The sequence below is a fragment of the Lactuca serriola genome, chromosome 1 (genome assembly GCF_051521515.1).
Source record: "Lactuca serriola cultivar US96UC23 chromosome 1, Lser_US96UC23_V15, whole genome shotgun sequence".
Lineage (NCBI taxonomy): Eukaryota > Viridiplantae > Streptophyta > Magnoliopsida > Asterales > Asteraceae > Lactuca > Lactuca serriola.
The window spans coordinates 25,620,028-25,644,807 of record NC_136408.1 but is presented as its reverse complement, the minus strand read 5'-3'; positions in this window follow the sequence as shown (position 1 = coordinate 25,644,807).

The following is a 24,780-nucleotide window of genomic DNA, read 5'->3' as shown; positions in this document are numbered from 1 at the left end:
CTGCTGAACAAACACGTGCGAGGTGCGAACCGGAAACGCTGCTGACCGTACACGTGTGAGCCGTAAACTCCGAGGGCCGTAAACTTGGACCACAAACTCCGGCCGTAAACCCTTCAAAGGCCGTAAACACTGCTTCAGATCGCGAAAAAACGACGTTTTTCCCATTTTTGCTCCAAAACTCGATCCAGAACTCGTTTTTATGAAAAACACGAAGAACAAAACCCCCTTATTTTGCCACGATCTATCCAAAAACGCAGAAATCCTTCAAAAATAAGATCAAATAAGCTCCAGATCTGACAAAATTGACTGATACAATCCAAGCTCTGATACCACTTGTAAGTCTCCAAAATGCTTGAGAATCAATCAGATCCGTTTGATGGTGCGGAATCTCAATCAAACGGATGATGCTAGATCAAAATAGAAGAGAAGGAGAAGAAGAAGATGATGAATCTTGTATGTATTAAATGAATATGATTAATGCTCCTTACACAAGATTCACTTTCTCTCTTTAGTATACACCTTAGAATACACACACTTAAGCTCCTCTCCTCTCTTCTCGCTATTCCACTCTTGTAGCCGTAAACTCCTTACACCCCTCACCCTATATATAGTTGGGGAACATGGGCCGTAAATGGGTTTACGGTCGTAAACCTGTTTACGGCTGTAAACATCCACTGGCCGTAAACCTGACTGTAAACACATATATAGCGATAAACATTGAGTTGTTTATGGTCCTAGACATAAAAATACATTTTCCTAGAAAAGTAAAGTATAAACCATAATTTTGACCCAACAAGGATTAAAGAGATATAATTAAATTTCAGGATGTTACAATTCTTCCCCACTTGAATTAGATTTCGCCCTTGAAATCGCTCCTTATCAACGCATAGATCGAACCGGTAATCCGAAAAGCACCACCAAAAGGACCTCTTATCATACAACAATCTCTTCCAAAGACACCTGATCCCAACAGGAACTCCCGACCCCGAAGAAGGACAGATCCAACTGCCGCTGCGGTACTTGATCTGACTCTTTCCGAACTCGAAAACTCCAGTGGTCTATCTCCCTGCCAGACCACCCTCGCAAAATATCATGTTAATCTCTCATCGATTAGCAGACTCTAAGAACACTCTACCAGCTCTGATTCTCTAATCGATCCCGGTCAAACTCAAGAGGAATGGAAAGGTCATAACCCACTAATGACCCACCGCCTGAACAACTATCAGAACTTATCGGAAAGAATAAATCCCAAAAATCTGACCTCAAACACAAGAAAAGACCACACTCACTTGGAAGTATTCTCTGACTCCTATAGACATAAGCCCCAGCTTCCTCTCCGATTCCCCTTTCAAATACTAAGTACCAGGTCAGCTCCCGACCCAATAGATGAACCTCCAAAGGTTACTCATTGCAGAACAAAACGTCTCACCGACTGTGGATGTGGCATGGTACGTCGAGCGGTGCTTGACCTGCAGGAAGGTCAAGGCCGAACATCAGAGGCCGCATGGCAAGATGCAGCCGTTGGACATTCCACTGTGGAAGTGGGAAGATATCACGATGGATTTTATCACGAAGCTTCCCAGGACCGCGCGTGGAGTGGATTCGATTTGGGTCATCGTGGATAGATTGACCAAGAGTGCTCACTTTATTCCGATTCCGGAGAGCATATCGGCCGAGAAATTGGCTGACATCTATATCAGGGAGATTGTGGCACGGCATGGGGTGCCAGTATCGGTGATCTCGGACAGGGATGTGCGTTTTACTTCCAGGTTTTGGAAGAGATTCCATGACGAGTTGGGCACTCGTCTGCATTTCAGCACCGCCTTTCACCCGCAGACAGATGGACAGAGTGAGCGGACCATCCAGACTTTGGAGGACATGTTGCGGGCGTGTGTTCTGGATTTCGGTGGTAGCTGGGATACCTATCTTCCTTTGGCTGAGTTCTCCTACAACAACAGCTATCACGCGAGCATCGACCGCCCTCCCTTCGAGATGTTGTACGGACGGAGGTGCAGGACCCCGATATGCTGGGGTGAGGTTGGCCAGAGAGTTATGGGAAGCACCGAAGTGGTGCTCAAGACGACTGAGAGGATACAGCAGGTCCGGAGCAGGCTTCAGACTGCTCAGAGTCGACAGAAAAGTTATGCCGACAAGCGTCGATCCGATTTAGAGTTCCAGGTCGGGGATATGGTCCTCCTGAAGGTGTCACCGTGGAAAGGCGTCATCCGATTCAGGAAGCGGGGCAAGTTGGGCCCGCGATTCATCGGACCGTTCAGGGTCTTAGCCCGGGTGGGCAAGGTAGCATATAGGCTGGATCTGCCAGCCGAGCTTAGCCAGATCCACAGCACTTTCCATGTTTCGCAGTTGCGGAAGTGCCTAGTGGACGATTCTGCAGTAGTACCTTTGGAGGATATTCAGGTTGATGACAGCCTGAACTACATCGAGCGCCCAGTCGCAATCCTCGACAGGAAGTCGAAGGATTTAAGGAACAAGAGGGTGGAGCTAGTGAAGGTGCAATGGCAGCACCGCAAGGGTTCAGAGTGGACTTGGGAGCCGGTAGACGAGATGATGGAGCACTACCCCGAGCTGTTTCAGGATCAGGCGGCAGACTTCGAGGACGAAGTCTAAAATAAGTGGGGGAGATTTGTAGCACCTGGTTTCCGGTATGTGAATTTTATTTGAGCATTGCCCTAATTTAGCCTTAGACTCGGCGAGTCATAGGGTCCGACTCGCCGAGTAGGGACGAGACTCAGGACGCGTTTTAAGTAGGCGACTCGACGAGTCCATATCCTGGACTCGGCGAGTCACCGCTGCGGGATGAAACCCTAAGTTTCAAGGGTTTGCACCCTATTTAAACTCTCATTCCGCCCCAACTCGTCCCCATTCACCCCCAGAACTCCCCCTACATCGTTTTCCCTTGTTTTCTTGAGAGTTTGAGGTATTCTTGGTGTGTTCTTGAAGGTTTTGAAGAGTAAGAGGAGTAGATCAAGAAGAGGAGAAGGAGATCAGCCATCCTTGTGTCATTTCAACTTTTCCTTTGAGGTATAACCCGTTTTCCCCTTGATTCTATGCTTAAAACTTCATTTGGGTCCTTCTTGGTCAATTCCCCAAGCTTGCATGTTCATTATATGTTGTAATAAGGCGTTTGGCCTTTGGATCTATGTAAGATTGAGCTCCAGGAGCTCAGATCTGTTAGCTTTTTGACCTCATGAGGCTTGTTAGCCCTAGATCTACCATTTTGAGACATTTTGAGCCTTATAATCCATATTGGTGAATATCCACACGTAAAGTTGGAAACTTTACGTGTGATTCGTGTCCTAGAAGTCCAGATCTATGAATGGCATGGTCTGGAACCGAGCAAATCGGTATATTTAAGGAGTGCATGGCGACGACTCGGCGAGTCGCATAGGTGACTCGGCGAGTCTGGTCGCGAGTCACCGAATTGGTCCCTTCTTCATGTGTCGAGTTGAGCCTTGAGTCACAGGGGGTGGCTCGGTGAGTTGGGAGCTGAACTCACCCATGTTAGGACTCGGCGAGTCAATGCCCTGACTCGGCGAGTCCAAGACAATCTTCATAGCTCAAGAACAGACTCGGCGAGTTGTTCATACAACTCGGCGAGTCTTAGCATAAAGTGTTCATCGGATGAAGATGAACTCGACGAGTTGTTCATACAACTCGGCGAGTAGGATGAAGGTGTTGAATGGCAGTTAGAAGGTGAACTCGTCAAGTCATAGCCCGACTCGACGAGTAGAACCAGGGACCCAGGACATTGGTTTGCTAGGGACTCGGCGAGTGGTGCTCCACTCGGCGAGTCGGGTCAACTGAAAGTTGACTCCAGCTTTGGCTTAGAGTTAATCCAGGGGTAAAATGGTCATTTTACCTAAAGGACAGTTAGCAGTGTTTGATTGAGTATGTCGTGGAAATTGCAGCCGGAGGACTCCCGGAGCAGCAGCAGTCAGTTAGTTCCCGATCAGTTCAGCAGCTACTTCGAGGTGAGTTACCTTCCAGTAGCGGTGGGTCTAAGGCCACAATGCCGACCCACCAGTAGGAGTTGTATGATAGATGATTGTCTTTGTGATATCATCTAAGTTCGCTAGTACCTGGCATGTTATATGCTAGCATGATATGCTGTATGTGATAGTAGTCGAGTTCGGTTGTTAGGACCGAAGGGTAGTCAGACACCCCAGATACGTCTGACAGTATATGATTATATGTTTGCATGCTGGCTTGTTATGTTATATGCGATAGAGGTAGTATGAGGGGACCAGTCCCTGTGGTCGGTTGTTAGGACCGACGGGTAGTCAGCACCCCAGAATGGCTTGACATGGGTAGTCAGCACCCCAGAATGGCTTGACACGGGTAAGACGGCACCCCAGAATGGCCGTATGGGTAGGTCGGCACCCCAGAATGGCCGTACCGGGTAGTCAGGCACCCCAGAATAGTCTGGCAGTATATATGTTATGTGTTGGTATGGTATGCGGTACGTTGGGGGAACTCACTAAGCTTTGTGCTTACGTTTTCAGTTTTGTTTTCAGGTACCTCTGCATCGAAGGGGAAGGAGCCGACGCGGTAGCGGCACGTCATACACACACTCTTCGGTTTCCGCATTTAGGAGATTTACTGGGATTGTACTCTGATGTTTTGATGGGATGTACGGTTTGACTTTTGAAAACATGGTTGCAATGTGTTACGGTGTGGACAAACAATGTTTCTTTTATTTAGACAATGTTTTATTTATTAATGTTTTTCTAAAAAAAAAAAAAAAAAAAAAAATTTGGGTCGTTACAAGTTGGTATCAGAGCCCTGGTTTGAGGGATTCGGACACGCCTTCGGGAGTGTTTGGACTCAAACCGAGGGATTGAAAGATTTTTCCAAAAGCAATTATTCTTTAAAACCCGGAAAAGAGTCACGAGAAAGAGTAAAGTGTGTGACGTGCGCAACCGGCCGAGCTCAAGTAAGTATTCCCCATAGTACCCATACAAGTTTATGTTATGTTTATCAGCTTTATGAATATTGCATGCTAGAATAGGCTAAGGATCTAGGAGTGATGCCTTATGTGCCTGTTTATTTGTTGCAGCTTATTGAATATTGCATGCTAGAATTGAGTAGACAGCAGTAGGGTAGCCTGTTTAGGTTATGCCTGATAGTATGAGCTTAGCATCCTATGTTAAGTGTCGTTTCTTGTTTTAAGAACAGTTTTGGCTCGAGTCTGTTTTTCCTTATCCGAATGCTGCTTGCTTCGTGCTCGGTGGGATTCTGAGTAATGGGAGTGAGCCACTAGGTAAACACGTCACACCACATGTAATCGGGGTTGAATAATCCCAAAGTGTTGGAACTGGCCCTATTGCGCAGCTCTTGTTTGAGTCCAACCGTTGTAGGGACGGGCCTTTTACTTGAAGGATGATCTAATCCTCATCACAGGTGGTGGTGTTTAGGTGGTGGCTAACTGGCATTATGAGGAGACCTACAGCAGCTGAGGACCAGTTGTGTTGAACTTGAGTTCTCCCTAGGGCAAGCCTAGGGTGAGAATATCGGAGAGTAGCAGTAGTAGAGGGGAGTTGGTGGAGTCGAGGAATTCCTCGGAGAAGGTACGGATAGATGTGGAAGGTAGTATGGGCCCGTACTACTGAAAGCAGAGGATCCGTACCCGAGCCGAGGAAGGCCAAGACGAGACCAAGGAACCTGTAAGTAGTTGAGATCCCTCAGAAAGTAGCAGTACCACTAATGATTATTATTGATGTTTTGCAGAATGGTGGTACTTCGACCGAGATCGACAGATGGCGGGTCAGGAGAGGGGTCAGGTTCGGGATCTGGCACCGAGCCGATTGAGGAGAGGCTACGTGAGTTCATCACGTCGGAGATCACTAGGGGCATCCTTGAGTCGACCCCCATCATCTTTGGGTCGATCAAGGAAGGGATCGTGGAGATGATGGAAGATCGCCTACGGGCATTCAGGAGCGACTTGGCCTCTAGCCAGTCAGGATCTCGCACACTGTCCTTCAAGGACTTCAGGAGCAGTGGTGCGCCGGATTTCCATGGGGTGAAGGACCCCATTGTCGTCAGGCGGTGGATTGCGGATATCGAGTCTGCCCAGTTGATCAGCTTCTGCCCCGAGGGGTCGAAGGTGAGGTACGCAGCAGGATGTTTACGGGACCGGGCCCGAGATTGGTGGGAGTCAGTGGGTGACTCGATGGGAGCCTCGGCTATCGAGGCAATGACCTGGTCGGACTTTGTGGCTAGGTTCAGGGCAGAGTTTGCGCCAGCAGTCGAGCTTCAGCAGCTGGCCAGGGAGTTCTTAGACATGAGGCAGACGACAGAGACCGTGGCGGAAATCACCGCCAAGTTTCGGGAGAGGGCTTTGTTGGTGCCCCAGTATGCAGGTGACGAGGATATGAGGAGGACTCGTTACCATGATATGCTACGAGCTGACATTCGGGAGCATGTTAGTTTTTCGGCTTGCCCTACCCTGGACTCCATGATTGCCAGGGCGAGGGAGAGGGAGATAGATTTGGAGCACATCCGGAAACGGAAACTTGAGAATGGTCAGTCATCGGGGGCTTCGGGGAAGAAGCCCAAGGGATCAGATGGGAGGCCGAAAGGCCAGTCGGGACCGAGCCGCTGCGGGAGGTGCGGCAGGCCGCACGAGGGGGCGTGCAGGATGGGATCGTCAGGCTGCTACAAGTGCGGCAAGATTGGGCATATCAGCAGGGATTGCACTGCTCCTGCGACCGTTATTCAGACATCGGAGTTGCTGTGTTTCCACTGCAACCAGAGGGGCCACAAGAAGGCCAATTGCCCCATGTTGACAGCTTCAGCGCCAGTGAAGGCGCCAGCTCCAGCGACCCTGCGGATCACGGATGGCCGTCAGGGCAAGGCAGAGGCTCCAGTGGTGAGGAGTCGGGCATTTCAGTTGACTGCCGAGGAGGCACGCGCCGCGCCCGATGTGGTGACGGGTATGATTCCTTCCTTCTATCTTTTATTTTACATTGTTATGATATTGATATGTGCTCCGTGTGTATACATGTGTATTAGGATCGTTCCATGTGAACGGCATCCCGGTTCAGGTATTGTTCGACTCGGGTGCATCCCGATCGTTCGTTTCTCTTGCTCTTAGCAAGAGATTTCATGAGACTTCAGGCGAGTTAGATTGCCCGTTAGAGGTAGAGATTGCCGATGATCGATCGGTGCGAGCATCGATGGTGTTTCGAGATTGTGTCCTGCGACTGTTTGAGGAGTGTTACCTGGTAGACTTGGTTCCCATTCCATTGCGTGGGAACAAGGTGATTATTGGTATGGATTGGTTGAGCCCTAATGGGGCAGTGATAGATTGCGCACAGCAGCTAGTGCGAGTCAAGACCCCAAGCGGGGGAGAGTTGGTGATTCATGGAGAGCGGCCGCAGTGTGGACCCACTGTATGTTCAGCAGCGAGGGCTAGGCGCTACCTTCAGCAGGGATGCGCGGGTTATGTCGCGTACGTGATGGACACCCGGGAGGCGGGTAAGGCAACCGTGAGCGAGGTCCCGGTGGTTCGAGATTTTGCTGATGTTTTTCCGGAGGAACTACCTGGGATACCTCCGGAGCGACAGGTGGAGTTCAGGATTGACCTCGTTCCCGGTGCGGCTCCGATAGCCAAAGCACCGTATCGGTTGGCTCCTCCCGAGATGCAGGAGTTGTCTACGCAGCTGCAGGAGCTGCTGGACAAGGGATTTATTCGGCCGAGCAGTTCGCCCTGGGGAGCCCCGATTCTGTTTGTGAAGAAGAAAGATGGGTCGCATCGGATGTGTATAGATTATCGGGAGCTGAACAAGGTAACGGTGAAGAACCGTTACCCGCTCCCGAGGATTGATGGCCTCTTTGACCAGCTTCAGGGCGCATCTTGGTTCTCCAAGATTGATTTGCGTTCGGGTTATCATCAGATGAGGGTCAGGGAGGAGGATATGCAGAAGACCGCGTTTCGGACGCGCTATGGCCATTACGAGTTTGTGGTGATGCCGTTTGGGCTCACCAATGCTCCTGCCGCGTTCATGGACCTCATGAACCGTGTATGCAGACCGATGCTGGACCGGTCTGTGATAGTCTTTATCGATGATATCTTGGTTTATTCCAAGACCCGGGAGGAACATAAGGAGCATTTGAGAGAGGTGTTAGAGACCCTGAGGAGGGAGAGCTTGTATGCCAAGTTCTCCAAGTGTGAGTTTTGGTTGCGCGAGGTGCAATTTCTGGGGCACCTCGTCAACCAGAACGGGATTCTGGTCGATCCGGCCAAGGTTGAGGCTGTGATGAGATGGGAGGTTCCGAAGTCCCCATCTGAGATTCGGAGCTTCCTAGGATTGGCAGGCTACTATCGGAGATTTATCCAGGATTTCTCCAAGATAGCCGTGCCCCTGACGCGGCTGACGAAGAAAGCCGTGGTCTTTCGGTGGGGACCCGAGCAGCAGGCTGCATTTGAGACGCTGAGACAGAGATTGTGTGAGGCGCCGATCTTAGCCCTACCGGAGGGCGTAGAGGATTTCGTGGTTTATTGCGATGCGTCCATTTCTGGGTTGGGCGCGGTGCTGATGCAAAGGGGGCATGTCATTGCTTACGCTTCGAGGCAGCTCAAGCCTCACGAGGCGAACTACCCGACGCACGATTTGGAGTTGGGGGCGGTGGTATTTGCCCTCAAGATTTGGCGACATTACCTCTATGGGGTTCGGTGTACCATCTACACGGACCACAAGAGCTTGAGGTACCTCATGGACCAGCCGAATCTGAACATGAGGCAGCGTCGGTGGTTGGATGTGGTGAAGGATTATGATTGCGAGATCCTTTACCACCCGGGAAAGGCCAATGTGGTGGCCGATGCGCTTAGCCGCAAGACGGCGCCGATCAGGGACGCCTGTTTGAGGATGACTGTGGTGACTCCCCTGTTGGAGCAGATTCGGGAAGCTCAACAGGAGGCTATCAAGGAGGAGCATCGGAAGAACGAGCGCGTAGTAGGTCAGGTTTCCTCCTTCGATTATGATAGCCGAGGGTTATTGACACTACACCGTAGGGTGTGGGTGCCGTATCATGGGGACGTGCGCCAGATTTTGATGGAGGAGGCGCACAAGTCCCGATTCTCTATTCATCCCGGGGCGACGAAGATGTATAGGGATCTTCGTCTAGACTATTGGTGGCCCTGCATGAAGCGGGATGTGGCATGGTACGTCGAGCGGTGCTTGACCTGCAGGAAGGTCAAGGCCGAACATCAGAGGCCGCATGGCAAGATGCAGCCGTTGGACATTCCACTGTGGAAGTGGGAAGATATCACGATGGATTTTATCACGAAGCTTCCCAGGACCGCGCGTGGAGTGGATTCGATTTGGGTCATCGTGGATAGATTGACCAAGAGTGCTCACTTTATTCCGATTCCGGAGAGCATATCGGCCGAGAAATTGGCTGACATCTATATCAGGGAGATTGTGGCACGGCATGGGGTGCCAGTATCGGTGATCTCGGACAGGGATGTGCGTTTTACTTCCAGGTTTTGGAAGAGATTCCATGACGAGTTGGGCACTCGTCTGCATTTCAGCACCGCCTTTCACCCGCAGACAGATGGACAGAGTGAGCGGACCATCCAGACTTTGGAGGACATGTTGCGGGCGTGTGTTCTGGATTTCGGTGGTAGCTGGGATACCTATCTTCCTTTGGCTGAGTTCTCCTACAACAACAGCTATCACGCGAGCATCGACCGCCCTCCCTTCGAGATGTTGTACGGACGGAGGTGCAGGACCCCGATATGCTGGGGTGAGGTTGGCCAGAGAGTTATGGGAAGCACCGAAGTGGTGCTCAAGACGACTGAGAGGATACAGCAGGTCCGGAGCAGGCTTCAGACTGCTCAGAGTCGACAGAAAAGTTATGCCGACAAGCGTCGATCCGATTTAGAGTTCCAGGTCGGGGATATGGTCCTCCTGAAGGTGTCACCGTGGAAAGGCGTCATCCGATTCAGGAAGCGGGGCAAGTTGGGCCCGCGATTCATCGGACCGTTCAGGGTCTTAGCCCGGGTGGGCAAGGTAGCATATAGGCTGGATCTGCCAGCCGAGCTTAGCCAGATCCACAGCACTTTCCATGTTTCGCAGTTGCGGAAGTGCCTAGTGGACGATTCTGCAGTAGTACCTTTGGAGGATATTCAGGTTGATGACAGCCTGAACTACATCGAGCGCCCAGTCGCAATCCTCGACAGGAAGTCGAAGGATTTAAGGAACAAGAGGGTGGAGCTAGTGAAGGTGCAATGGCAGCACCGCAAGGGTTCAGAGTGGACTTGGGAGCCGGTAGACGAGATGATGGAGCACTACCCCGAGCTGTTTCAGGATCAGGCGGCAGACTTCGAGGACGAAGTCTAAAATAAGTGGGGGAGATTTGTAGCACCTGGTTTCCGGTATGTGAATTTTATTTGAGCATTGCCCTAATTTAGCCTTAGACTCGGCGAGTCATAGGGTCCGACTCGCCGAGTAGGGACGAGACTCAGGACGCGTTTTAAGTAGGCGACTCGACGAGTCCATATCCTGGACTCGGCGAGTCACCGCTGCGGGATGAAACCCTAAGTTTCAAGGGTTTGCACCCTATTTAAACTCTCATTCCGCCCCAACTCGTCCCCATTCACCCCCAGAACTCCCCCTACATCGTTTTCCCTTGTTTTCTTGAGAGTTTGAGGTATTCTTGGTGTGTTCTTGAAGGTTTTGAAGAGTAAGAGGAGTAGATCAAGAAGAGGAGAAGGAGATCAGCCATCCTTGTGTCATTTCAACTTTTCCTTTGAGGTATAACCCGTTTTCCCCTTGATTCTATGCTTAAAACTTCATTTGGGTCCTTCTTGGTCAATTCCCCAAGCTTGCATGTTCATTATATGTTGTAATAAGGCGTTTGGCCTTTGGATCTATGTAAGATTGAGCTCCAGGAGCTCAGATCTGTTAGCTTTTTGACCTCATGAGGCTTGTTAGCCCTAGATCTACCATTTTGAGACATTTTGAGCCTTATAATCCATATTGGTGAATATCCACACGTAAAGTTGGAAACTTTACGTGTGATTCGTGTCCTAGAAGTCCAGATCTATGAATGGCATGGTCTGGAACCGAGCAAATCGGTATATTTAAGGAGTGCATGGCGACGACTCGGCGAGTCGCATAGGTGACTCGGCGAGTCTGGTCGCGAGTCACCGAATTGGTCCCTTCTTCATGTGTCGAGTTGAGCCTTGAGTCACAGGGGGTGGCTCGGTGAGTTGGGAGCTGAACTCACCCATGTTAGGACTCGGCGAGTCAATGCCCTGACTCGGCGAGTCCAAGACAATCTTCATAGCTCAAGAACAGACTCGGCGAGTTGTTCATACAACTCGGCGAGTCTTAGCATAAAGTGTTCATCGGATGAAGATGAACTCGACGAGTTGTTCATACAACTCGGCGAGTAGGATGAAGGTGTTGAATGGCAGTTAGAAGGTGAACTCGTCAAGTCATAGCCCGACTCGACGAGTAGAACCAGGGACCCAGGACATTGGTTTGCTAGGGACTCGGCGAGTGGTGCTCCACTCGGCGAGTCGGGTCAACTGAAAGTTGACTCCAGCTTTGGCTTAGAGTTAATCCAGGGGTAAAATGGTCATTTTACCTAAAGGACAGTTAGCAGTGTTTGATTGAGTATGTCGTGGAAATTGCAGCCGGAGGACTCCCGGAGCAGCAGCAGTCAGTTAGTTCCCGATCAGTTCAGCAGCTACTTCGAGGTGAGTTACCTTCCAGTAGCGGTGGGTCTAAGGCCACAATGCCGACCCACCAGTAGGAGTTGTATGATAGATGATTGTCTTTGTGATATCATCTAAGTTCGCTAGTACCTGGCATGTTATATGCTAGCATGATATGCTGTATGTGATAGTAGTCGAGTTCGGTTGTTAGGACCGAAGGGTAGTCAGACACCCCAGATACGTCTGACAGTATATGATTATATGTTTGCATGCTGGCTTGTTATGTTATATGCGATAGAGGTAGTATGAGGGGACCAGTCCCTGTGGTCGGTTGTTAGGACCGACGGGTAGTCAGCACCCCAGAATGGCTTGACATGGGTAGTCAGCACCCCAGAATGGCTTGACACGGGTAAGACGGCACCCCAGAATGGCCGTATGGGTAGGTCGGCACCCCAGAATGGCCGTACCGGGTAGTCAGGCACCCCAGAATAGCCTGGCAGTATATATGTTATGTGTTGGTATGGTATGCGGTACGTTGGGGGAACTCACTAAGCTTTGTGCTTACGTTTTCAGTTTTGTTTTCAGGTACCTCTGCATCGAAGGGGAAGGAGCCGACGCGGTAGCGGCACGTCATACACACACTCTTCGGTTTCCGCATTTAGGAGATTTACTGGGATTGTACTCTGATGTTTTGATGGGATGTACGGTTTGACTTTTGAAAACATGGTTGCAATGTGTTACGGTGTGGACAAACAATGTTTCTTTTATTTAGACAATGTTTTATTTATTAATGTTTTTCTAAAAAAAAAAAAAAAAAAAAAAATTTGGGTCGTTACACAGCAGGCTTGGAACCATTCAATTCCAATCTGGTACTCAACTCATGACCCTAGATTCACGAATTTAAGCACACACCTTCTCCCTAATTCCTTCCAATTACGAAAATCCTCACTCAACCTGGGATATATCAACTCCCACTGACACGGAGACCCCCGTCTCGCCCCTGGTTCGGAAACCAGGCTCCCGAAGACTCAAACGGTAAGCTACCCAAGCCTAAGAACTCCTATGTGCCATACTCTGACTAGTGAATGCTACGGCTCCCCGTAATATCACAACACCCTCTCGCTAACTAGTGAGTACTACGACTCTCCGTAGCATCACAACACCCTCTTGCTGACTAGTAAGTACTACGGCTCCCCGTAGCATCACAACACCCCCTCTCTGACTAGTGAGTACTACGTCCCCATAGCATCACAACACCCTTTCACTGACAAGTGAGTACTATGGCTCCTCGTAGAATCACAACACTCTTTCGCTGACTAGTGAGTACTACGGCTCCCCGTAGCATCACAACACCCTTTTGCTGACTAGTGAGTACTATGGCTCCCTGTAGCATCACAACACCCTTTCGCTGACTAGTGAGTACTACGGCTCGCCGTAGCATCACAACACCCTTTCGCTGACTAGTGAGTACTACGGCTCCCCGTAGCATCACAACACCCTTTCGCTGACTAGTGAGTACTACGACTCCTCGTAGCATCACAACACCCTCTCCCACTAACTCATGGATGTTGCAGCTCCCTGCATCCTTACAGTACGTTCTCTTACCATCCCACAGTCTCATCCTCTAGTCGATGTCATACTCTGCATCCGTTAATCCCATGTTCCGCGGCCCAACATAGATAGATGCACACATCATCCAAAAGTAAGTATCACTACTTCTGACGGTAACTGTCATGACATAACTCCTTTTCTCACTACAATTCTCATTCTTAAATAATTTCTTTTGACATCAATCAGTCGAATAGCTCCCACTGGAACCATAGATACTTACTACACCGCTTGCCATCTCTTAACTCAGAACTCAAAATAATCTGGAATTAAGGACATCATACCCGGATACCTCGGTACTCTATCACAGAATCTCATCATGTTTTACCCAAACCACAGATCTCATACTTACGGCACCATACTCAGATACCGTATTGCTCTTTCAGAATCTCACAACCGATCTTTCTCTCACACCACTCGAATCTCATAGTATTCCATCTCCCAATTGGAAACACAGAGGCATCGTCAATGGCTCAGAACACGTTGACAAAAACCCGAAGCTACCCCTCTTTTAGTCACTACCCATATGAAACTACTCATATCGACCTTGATCGCACTCGAACTCAACATATTTCAACCCCGAAAATCCCAGGTCACAATGAATTCTCCAATCCACGGCCACCTGCCATGGATCCACTCATCCTTTCTTAAACACAATCTCATACATCTTCCCGTCTGGCACTTTGCCTCATCCTCCACTAACTCAGGGCTCATGCATCTGCACCATAGATTTCCATAACCATTTCTCTGACCGCCCATGAATGGATCATGGATCCCATTACTGGAAAACCAGTTCTCCCCCACTCAGGGTTCGAACAATCACCACATATCCCGTCCCTGACAAAATCTCAGAATCCTCCCCACGTGACTGCCTTTGGTCACCTTGAGGCCTCAGACTGACACACCGCCGGAAACCCCACTGCTCTGAATCCAATCTGTCTCTAATCCGCAAATAGTGCCCTTCACGCATTTCAACTCTAACTCTTCAACCTGCCTCCCAAAACAGGAATAACCATCAAAGCACATACCTCATTCTTATTGTCGATCTACAATGTAGACCACGAGGTCCACTGCCCCGATATACTCCTTTTTAAACACCGGAAACTACTAATAAAGGCACCTTTCATGTCACATAGAGTGACATCTCCACTATCGGCCGGTCGCTCAGCCTAGACCGTATTCTCCCATAATGCACCGTACCTATTGATCCCCGACTCTTGCGACTCCACTGGCATCTCACCAACAATCCCTCAGAGCTAACTCGATTTCCCTCTCAAGGGAGGCTCCACCGAAACTCATTCAACATGGGCCTCTGGCCCCATACTCTTTCATATCTTATCTCAGTCTAACCTACCACATCAGGATAACTGGTAAACCAGAAGCACTAACCCTCACAAGTCTTGGTACTTAAACCATGTGACCACCTCTCGGTCTGCTATGCATCATGGTACCCAAGCCATGTTATCTCCTCTTAATCTGCTACGAATCATGGTGCTCGAACCATGTTCTCTCTTCTCAATCCGCCTCAAATCATGGTACTCTAACCATGACATCACCTCTCGATCTGTTACTTATCAGGGTACCCGAACCATGACATCACATCTCGATCTGCTACTTATCATGGTACCCGAACCATGACATCACCTCTCAATCTGCTACTTATCATGGTACTCAAACCATGACATCACTTCTCAATCTGCTACTTATCATGGTACTCGAACCATGACATCACCTCTCGATCTGCTACTTATCATGGTACTCGAACCATGACATCACCTCTCGAACTGCTACTTAGATTCTCCGGAATACTCCCTGCATTGAGTATGGGTCCTCTGCTTTCAGTAGTACGGACCCATACTACCTGCCACATCTACCCATACTCCCTACACGGACCATCCCAGAGTCCCTAACTAGCTGCTCAACCTTCTCAATCCCCAATCCCAACACGCGTGCTCGTTTCCCAGCGAAATGCTCTACTCTGTCAGCGTACTCATCTGACTACGGTCACTTCCTAGGTTCTCACACTTCTCCGCCATCAGCTGTTGAGAAACTCCTTATGATGTCAGTCATCTACCTCCTGAATATCGTCACATTCAATTGGTAGTTGACTCCTATCATCGGGAGTTTCACAAAGCACGAAGCAAGCAACATCCAGGCATCGAATAAACACGTAAAACCCACTCTAGGTGATAACTCCACTTGCTCTACTCATACTCAAAAGATATTACCGAACTCTGAAACTCTACCCTTCGCGGGTATCTAACTACTCTCTCGATAGGCTCCATAAATGCTCATCTAGGTATCTCTCCTAGATTACTCTTCTACTCAAATCCCTCTTTTAAAGGATTCCTACTGGATACTCTCACTCAGCACATACTCGAAAGCGGATCACAGATAGCAGCAACTCCTAGGCTAAGGCATCACAAATCAGGCCACTCTAGTCCTAAATATGAATACCTAGCCTACTCTAGCATGCATAATATCTCATAATATCTAATAACACATAACGTAAGGGAATTTTGGGAAATCACCGTTTGGGCGCTGGCTGATTGTACACACTGCTCTTTTCCGATTTCTCTTGAAATATTTTACTTGTTTTGGAAAAATTGTTTCTTTTTGAAAACTTTTCTCAAATCCTCAGTTTGAGTCCAGATATGCCCGAAGGTGTACCCGAATCCCTCAAACCAAGGCTCTGATACCAACTTGTAACGTCGTAAATTTTCAAACCAAAATTTTCATTTTTAATTTCATAAAACACATGTCATTCTAAATAAACACCATTTAATACTTAACAAAGTTTTCAAAACATTATCAAAATCCAGGATCCTCATTCATAACTCTTTTCTCTTGCGTGTACAATTGAGTCGCTGCCTTCCACGATCCTGATAAGGACCTGAAACACATAACACATAACACGGTAAGCACAAAGCTTAGTGAGTTCCCCAAAATACCACATACATCACATAAGCCACTCGAGGCTATAACTCGGTATGACCCTCCGGTCAATGTGTCTTAGCGGGACTCTCCAGTCCCGTAGCTCGTTAGACCCTCCGGTCCGGTCTAGCTCGTTGGACCTTCCGGTCCGGTCTAAATCGTTGGACCATCCAGTCTGGTCTATATCTTTGGACCCTCCGGTCCGATCTATATCGTTGGACCTTTCGGTCCGGTCTGATCGAGGACCCTCTGGCCTCATGAGTCGTTGGACCCTCTAGTCCGGTCTATATAACACATAGAATACATATAACACAATGTACATAAATCTCAAACATACACATACACATAAGACCCTTCGGTCTGCACATAGATACCATTCTAGGTAATGTATAGTGAGAAGACTCACCTCGGGTAAACTCGGATAATATCGAACTCGAAATACTGATCTAGCCTCCGCCTAATCACATTAAATAAATCCCTCTAATTAACAACGGCGCCCAAAGGCTAGACTAGTCCCTTCCTATATTCTCTCAGGAGGGGGAAAAACCATTTTACCCCTCCAATGGTCCAAATGCCCAATTGTTGACCAAACCCTAAAAGTCAATGAAAGTCAACAAAGGGCAGTACGCGGGGCGTACCTCAGCTATCCAGAATCGGGGATCTCAACCCCTATGCGGCGCGTTCTGAGATTTACGCCTAGCGTAAGTCTCAGTTTCATGCTCTTAATGTTTTGGGTCTGAATCGGTTAAGATACAAGCTCATATTCCAGATCTAGTCCTTCTAATGCCTCTTAACCCATAAAGTCGAAACCTTTAAGCTTTTGCATGGCTGTAAAGGTCACCAATCACTCCTAACTCTTATCCTCTCTCCTCATTAAGTCCTTATCTCATGCATGGCTCAATATAAACGATCAAGATTGGATTTTTATGGATCTACAACACATTTTATACCGAAATGGGGCAGATCAAGGCTTATGGAGACCATTTTGGTGGGATGTCAAGTCCACCAAGAAAAGTACACCCTTGTTTGCAAATAAAACGTAATATAATGGTAAAAAGGGGTATCGATCCTCGGGGAAATGGTTGTATTCAATCACCAATGTAATCTAAAAGAACTATTGTAAATAAACTAACTAACTACAATTAAACTAAAAGGGGGGTGTTATGATTGCTTGAAAACTAAAAGACTTTAATAACTTGCAATTAAGCAAGAAAGTGAGATGCTCAAATATTGGAGAGAATTGGTAAACCAAGGCAATTCAACACAATGAACATTTGTGTGTTTATCATTAGGATTTAACATGAAGCTTATCATTCATCCCAAATTGGTTATAGCAATCATGAAGCATGATATGCGAAGATTCCTCATAGGTAGTATGGAGGTTAAGGAAGCCCACAACACACCTTCTTATTCAAAATCAAAGATCCAATTGAAGCAATTGAACCCAAGAAGTTGATTAGCCTTAAGAATGAAGAAATCCCCAATTCCTAGAGGATGTCAATGCTTACACATCCATAAAGGATTTATGATTCATAAACTAGAGATGATTTCTACCATCATAAAGCTCTTGTTCCAAGTAAACTCGTTGATTCAATGCTTAACCAAAGAAATAAACCAACAATTGCTTATTAAAGTACCAAGCTCATGATCAAAGCACTAAAAAAGCATAGAAAATATGAACTAGAATCATATACATAAGATAAATGATAAATAAGCATAAATACTTCAACACAAACATTCAGAGGTTTTAGCCAAGGTCTACCAAAATAGAGAGTTTAGCCATTCATGGCAACAGAAAAACAATCACAAAAGTCTAATTGCATAAAAAAAACTACCAGTATCTTGGAAAGATGAAAAGAAATGAGTCTTCAAGCTCCAAAATCGGCTCCTACAGGTCTCCCATGGTGTAAAATCGAGAATGAGGCTGATAGATCTGATCCCCCAAGGTTATGGTGTGCCAAATGACCAAAATGCTCAAACTGGGTAGTTACGCGGGTACCCGCGCGATGGAGATTCCACCCGCGCAAGTGTTGTTGTAATGTTATTGGCTTCTCAATCCTCCACTCCACCCTTCCACTACCAAAGATTCCTTTGGTCCCCTCCATATCCATGCGATTCAAATTAACCAATCATCTTTTAGCTACCAAAATGGATGCTCCAAGCCCAAAATAAAAGTCCAAGATCCATCTTCACAAGCCTACTTCATCCAAGCTTTTAGCTTTTTAAGCCCACTTCTTCTTTGGTGGATCCGACAAGCCCAATAATGCATCGGAAAGCCCACTAAGCCCAACTCTAATCAAACCGCAACCGCAACAAGCTCCAAAATCCTGCAAAATTTCTTATGCAAAATAAAAAGTCCCCGATACGATCCATGATAAATAAAATAAAGAATATACAATGCAAAACTAATTAAAAAGAGCTAAAATTCTAAAATAAACTAATAAAAATAAGGAAATAAAATAAACTATCACATGTACTCATAAAGTCTCCATATTGGGACAAAAACCCTAAAAATTGGTCCATAAAGCACAAATCCAAAATGATGAAGAAAGCTTCGAGCTTTTTACCTCCAAGTGGTGCCCCAACCTCTGTAAAGCTTAGATCCAAAGCTTGCACTCCAATTCTAGCTTCCACGGTGGTCCTCTCTTCTTCTTCACAAGCACATAATGATACTTTCAAGCTCAAAACACACACACACAAGCTTAGAACGAAGGTTTGGCTCTCTTAGGGTTTCACTCTCTATAAAATGGTGGTTGGGATGGGGGGGCTATAGTATTCCTTTTATAGTGCTCATGTTTCACTTAGGATTTTGAATCTGGGCCCATGATGCCCAACGTAAGCTAAGGTACGCCCAGCGTACTTGGGTAGAGTCCGCGTCAAAGACACGCCCATGGGTACGTGCAACGTAATCTTCAGTATGCCCAGCGCACCCACTCGCCACCATTTTCTATTTTGGGCTAAATTTGACAACTTGGAAAAGAAGAAGGATTAAAGAGATATACCTAAATTTCAGGATGTTACAGGTCCAAAATATATGAATCGAACAACTACACATAGAATTCAGACCCCAGAATACAATCGACCTAAACGATGATATAGACATAATTAAAATGGAAGAACCCTTACAATGAGCGGTTAGTAGGGATAAAGAAAAGCGAGTGGCATCGGAGAGATTGGGATTGGCTCAAAAATCTTCGGAGCCAATTAACCAAACAACTTACATTATTATTTTAAGGAAAAGCTTGATGGTTGTCTTTAAATTCAAAAGGAAACGGTGAAGATAATGAAGGAAGCACACCGTGAGCGACAAACCATAACCGATACTAAAATGTTGAAGATATTGGCCGACAATCACGAGTGTGAGGGACTATGGACGTTTTAAGCAAATATAAAAACAATAATATGTAATTTTTATTTTCCTTTGTTTGTTTTTCTTAATCTACCATTCAATTTTTGTTTTTTAAACTAATGTAACTGTTTTTTTGTTTGTTAAATCTTATATTTTTAAATTTTAATTATTATTAATTTTATTATATAATTAAAAAATAGGAGTTTATGATGTGAAGTTATATATATATATATATATATATATATATATATATATATATATATATATATATATATATATATATATATATATATATATATATAGGGAAAGGTTATTTGGAAAACAAAAAAACCCTAAAAATCATAAAAATGCATAAAAAAAATACCTAGAGATCACCAAACTTTTATTTTGACATTTTTTATGAAAAAATCGCAGGTTTTTAAAGAAAATCGCTGGAAAAAAATTTGAAAAAAAAATTTTTTTTTTTTTATAAAAAAAAATTTTGATTTTTTTGTTTTTTTTTCAGCGACTTTTAATAAAAAACTGTGATTTTTTATAAAAAAATTCAAAAAAAAGTTTTGTGATTTCTAAGTATTTTTTTTATGCATTTTTATGATTTTTAGGGTTTTGTTTTCCATAGAACCTAAACCTCTATATATATATATATATATATATATATATATATATATATATATATATATATATATATATATATATATATATATATATATATATATATATATATATACCAAATTTGATAAAATAAATACATTATGTACCATTCTATAAAAAATACTGTTTAGTTACGTTACTTTTGTGAATTAGTAAGACAAGTCATTTTAATCTAAAACAGACACTTTCTTTTCTTTTTAATGGTCATAGTTTACAATGACATTACTATTTTAATTTTTTTTTTAGCTAAAATCATATTTATTATCAAGTTGGATAATTTGAAAAATAAAAACAAAAAGGTTTATGCATCCTTCTATAAAAAATACTCTTTTTGTTATGTTTAATTATGTTATCGAGTAATACGAATCGTCTTTGTATCAAAGTGACAGTTTTCCTTCTATTTTTTAATGGTCATGGTTTATTATGACATTACTATTTTAAATTTCTTTTTTGCAAAAAATCATATATTCTATCAAGTTGGATAATTTTAAAAAAATAAAAAGTTGTATGCACTATTCTATAAAAAATAAAAAATAAAAATAAAAATAAAAATAAATAAAAAAAAAACCTCTTTTGTTACGTTTAATTTTATGACCAAGTATGACGACTTGTCTTACTTAGACGTTTACCCTTCTTTTTATGGTCATGATTTATACTATTTCTTTATTTTTTATGAAGAGATTATATTTTTTTTATCAAGTTTTATAATTCAAAAAAAAAAAAAAAAAGACTTATGCACCTTTTTATAAAAAAATAACATTTTGTTATGTTTACTTGTGTAACATAGCACATAAGCCGAGTTGTCTTAGGTGTCGTTTGATGGTTTCTGTCTGAGAAGGTGTTGTTTAATAAAGTGTTGTCTGAAAAAGTTTTCTGACTGGAAAAGAAACCATGATGTTTGCTTGTACATCTGATTGACTGTGCTGAATGATAAAAAAAAGTAATAATTCAATAAAAAAATAAATTTAAAAAAAGTTATTTTAAAAAATTAATAATCCAATAAAGAAAGAAAGAGGCGGGGTTTGGTGTATAATTGTCTTTCCAGCCCATTCAGCCAGAAAGATATGATTTTGCGACTTTCTGGGAAAGACATATCTTACCGGGAAAGACCCCTTATTTTATGCAAATCAAACAGTCTTTCCGGTCCATACAACCAGAAAGATCTGTCTGGACCTGAAAAGATGCGTATCAAACGGGGCCTTAGTCTTAATGAGACGTTTTTCTTTCTTTTTAATGGTCATTGTTTAGTATGATATTTCTATTTTAATATTTATTTATGAAAAAATATATGTTGTATCAAGTTGGATAATTTATTATATATATCTTCCTATACTAATAAATGAGTAGTTTTTTTGACATGTGTTACCATATTAGACCTCTTAATTAATGTGTTGCCACTTGTCAATATATTAGTTCTTCATTTTCAATTTATTAGACCTCCACATTAATGTAATGCTATTTGTCAATGTATGTATTCTTAATTTTAAATTTTAAATTTTATATTATTGTTTTCATTAATTTACAAATAAAAAATGTCTAATATATATAGAAAATTAATTTTATATATTTATTTGAATCAATGATTATAATTTCACATAACTAATAAAAATATCTATTAATTAATAATTTATTTAAAATAATTGATTAATAATTTTGAGGTTTCACTATAAAAATTTAATTAATTGGGTTATAAACTAATATATATATATATATATATATATATATATATATAGGATCGGATGAGGACTTTATTTTCGGTAAAGATTGTAAAGACAAATCTAGATCTTTAACCATTAAAAATTAATACCCCGGATTTGATTTAGAAATTGTGTTGAATTAAAAAAACGCACGGTGGTATTTTCATTAAACTGATGGGTATGGGTCACACACATACCCAAGCCATATCATCATCTTCTCTCTTCTTCTTTCCATCAACTGCGTTAAGGTTTTTTTTTTTTTTTTGGGTGGGGGGGGGGGTCTTCTAAGCCTTCAATTGCATTGTGATGACAAGGAAGAAGCAAGAAAGAAGAAAGAGAGGAAGGAAGAAAGGGCATTGCCATTCATTGACATTACCAAGCCTAGGTAACGCCCCTATACCTTAACGGGCATTGGGGTTGGTGTCCCCGGTATTATACCAATGTTTTTCGATGTCCACATTATTATAATGGGAGTCGACGTTGCCCACACCGAGCACTCTTATTATCACCAATTGTTTACAATTTTCCAGCTAAGTGGTTAAAGTTTAGGGGCATAACTCTGAACACAACAAAGTCATCACATTAGAACTCAAACAGAGTCACACACGCCTCACTATTAGTTGCCACATGGCACCTCTTTATTGGTATCTTTTATTTATTTTTCACCCAATTCATTTTTTAGCTCTAACTTTTTTTCTTTACAAAACAAAAGTTCTGAAAAAACCAAAGTTTTTAAAATTTAATTTTCTACAAAATGAGTATAGTAATGAAAATTTGAAGAAAAAAATTTTGTTCTTTTATTTTAATAAAAAAAAAGAAAAATATATAAATTCACCAAAAATAATAAAAAAATTAATGAATACTTCTACTCACTATACTAGTGATTTTGCAAAAAGCTTTTTTTTTAAATAAGCTTTTAAAATGTTCTTATTTTAATTTTATGAAATATTAGGTTTTATAAAATATCACGATTTTTTTATTTCTCCAAATACAAAAAGACAAATGAAAGAGTTATTCATCTTATTATTTTAGTGAGTTTTTAAAAGAAATTTTTCGAAAATATTCTTGTTAAAGGTACTTACTTTTTTTAACGTAATCCAAATTTTATAAAAAATAAAACTTAATAATTTTCATCCTCTAAATCATTTTTTTAAAAGATTTGTTATATATAATATTTGAAAATAATATAATCCATATCAAGATCATTTAAAATATTTATAATCCAAAAAGTTATGATTCAATATATTTTTATGGTCATGAATTTGTTATGATCCAAATATTTTATGATCTTTAATTGCAACTTTTTATAATTTAAAATTAAATAGTTTAAGATTTTTAATGATCCAAATATGTTATCAATAAAATCTCATATAGTTAAATATATTATGATCCAAAATCATATGATGCAAAACACCATGATTCAAAAAAAAAATATGATTCAAAATATTATGATTTGAAATGATATGATTCAAAAATATTTATGAGGAAATTTATATGATTCTTAATCTTTTATGTTTTAAAACTTTTATCATTATTAAACATCAAAACTCAAACCGACGTATAGTTCAAAAAATAAAAGAAAAATCACAAAATTTTCAAAAAGACAAAAAAAAATGCAAGACATTTTAAAATTTTAGTAAAAACATTTTAAAAAAGAAAAAAGAAAAAAAAAAAGAAAAAGAAAAACTTAAAAAGTGTGTTGATAAATGTGATAATTTGTAAAAAAAATTAATAAAAATAATAAAAATAGAAAATAAAAAATTGCGTTGTAACTTGATTTCATATACGTATATAACTTGATATTTAAAAATAATAAAAGTAATAAGTGGTAAAATATATGTAACTTGATTCGTATTTGTGATAATTTTCAAAATGATAATATACTAATAATATTAAAAACAAAGTGTAATCACATTTAATATTTAAGAAATTAAAGTGTACAGTGGAATTAAAGAAAGGAAATATGACTTATTAAAGCAATTAACTTTTCGGTATGTTTATATCTGGGTAACTATCTTTTTTGAAATGTTTCATTTTCCCCTTGACGAATCCCTAAAATGTCACTTCTTTGACTTGAAATGTGGGAGGTGGGATAGAATTTGCTATTGAAGGCCTTGAGTAACTCTTCCCATGTGTGAATAGATCCCGGTGGTAAGTTGAATAACCACTCTCTAGCTTTATCTTCCAAGGTGAGCGGGAATGCGGTTAACTTGAAATCATCAAATATCACATTGTCGGGTAACATGCTAACACATATCATATGAAAGGACTTCAAATGCTTTTGAGGATCTTCTCTATCCAACCCATGGAATTTGGTTAGTTGATGGATGAAACTTGACTTCAATTCAATCCCTCGGCGGTTTGCGGGATAAACAATAGCAAGAGGTTTGTGAGTAACATCCGTTTCCATCATTTGTCTAAGTGTCAACTCTTGGTGGGGATTGGGTGGATTGGGGTTATTGGGATATTGTTGCAAGTAATTGGGTGGTTGATGATAAGGTGGGTAAGGGTATTGGTTGTGATAGTAAATTGGTGGTGAATAAGCTTGGTAATTAGGATATTGGTTGTAGGGGGGTTGTTGTTGTGGGTACATTTGGTTTTGGTACATTTGAGGGGGTTGGTAATTGGGTTGATTTGGGTAATGTACTTGTTGTGGAACTTGAAAAGCATTGTTTTGAGGTTGGTTGTTTTGGTGGAAGTTTTGGTTTTGTGGTTGATAATTAGGTTGGTTTTGAGGAGGGGTTGGATTCCAAGGTGGCATATCAATGAGAGGTTCTTGTGGTTGTTGTCTTGGTTGATGGGGTGGGGTATTGGCATCTTGATTGATTGGGTTTGGGTTGAGATTGTGAGGTGGA